Below are 1,398 nucleotides of genomic sequence, written 5' to 3'. Positions count from 1 at the left end.
ACCCGAGCACAAGCTTCTTGGACATGTTAGCATCTTGCTTTGGTTTTTCTATGGATATTTGTTTCTTTTTATTGTTGTTTTTAAGATGAAACACTTGGCTTAATGTCATGTGTTGACTTTGAGGGTCATCTTTAATTGGTATGGACTGTCCCATTTGATTATTATCTTCAAAATTATGTGTGTCAACTGCTATTGTTGAACTGGTTAATTCATTAGAAGGTCTTAAAGGAATACAATTTTTTCCCATTGTTACATGATTTTTGTTCCCAGGAGGTCTACTGACATTTTCTTTACCAGCCATTTTTGTTTTAAATTTCAGAACTTTTGTCTCTTCGTGGACTTGGCCCTCAGAGTTCATCACTTTCTGGTCTCTGCTGGGTATGTGATTTTCCTGTTTGTATGCAAAAAAAGTTTTTCTTTTTAACATATGTTCCTTGAGTTTTTGTCTTCTTTGTTCTCTGAACGCGGGCTGAGCCCTCTGGTTTGGGGGCAGCTGCAGGTCCTGGGGCACGGCTGGGGTGCTCATGGCTGCTACCCGACGGGGATGCGTCTCGGCTCCCGCAGCCCCGGACTGCGCAAGCCGAGGCTCGGGCACACAGAGCACGCCGCCCTCCACATAGGTATGCTATTAAATTTGATTTTCTCCTGTTAATCTGTTTCATATGAGTTTGATTCTTAGTCCAGCCAAAAGAATCTCAAAGGGCATAGGAAATTCTTCCTCTCCAACAGTGGTTTTCCAAATTACTCTCTCCCATTTATATATGTTTGAAATTTTCCAGAATGCAATTTTTTAAAGTAATGCTGTCGTGAAAACTTCTCTGGAAAAGGGACATTAAAGGAAGCAAAGGGAGATGGTAAAAAATGAGATATGGCTGATAACAGAGGAAAGAATATTTCAGGGAAAGAGAAAAAAGAAGTGCAAAAATCTTTCAAGGATAAGAGTTTAGCATATTGAGGAATAAGTAAAAATAAGTGTGGCTAGAGCCAAATCAGGGAGGAGAAGGGTAGGGGGAACTGAACAAAAAGGAATTTAGTTAGGCATTCATTCAGGCCTTGCGTATATTTTCATTTTGGTCTGAGTGTGATGATGAAAACATTTTGGAAGTAGAGGGGACATGTGTTAAATTAAAAACAAATCTCAAGTCAAATATTTATGTTAACATTTTTATAGGTATACAGTCAAGTTCTGAGCAACTGTGTTAGCACAAGGAGATGACATAAGATATTACACTAAAACAAGTGAGAAGAACTAATAGCTTGAATTGGGGAAGTGGGCACATGTAAGGTGGTGAAGAGTGGCTAGACTGGAATACTTGATAATAAATTTTATGTGGCGTATGAGGGAAAAAGAAGAATCAATGATGTCTGATCCTCTGAGCAACAGAGAGGATGTTGCAA

The 1,398-nt window shown here is 39.1% G+C and overlaps 1 pseudogene; it reads right to left on the bottom strand.

Annotated features, from left to right (window-relative positions):
* Positions 1–604, bottom strand: part of LOC145720377 (cytoskeleton-associated protein 2 pseudogene) — a 1,911-nt pseudogene extending 1,307 nt beyond the window's left edge.
* Positions 605–1,398: the final 794 nt, after the last annotated feature.

Source organism: Leptonychotes weddellii, chromosome 2 (genome assembly GCF_054177405.1).
Source record: "Leptonychotes weddellii isolate Sample4059 chromosome 2, ASM5417740v2, whole genome shotgun sequence".
Lineage (NCBI taxonomy): Eukaryota > Metazoa > Chordata > Mammalia > Carnivora > Phocidae > Leptonychotes > Leptonychotes weddellii.
The sequence above is the reverse complement of the archived record's forward strand: the minus strand, read 5'-3'. Positions and strand labels throughout refer to the sequence as shown.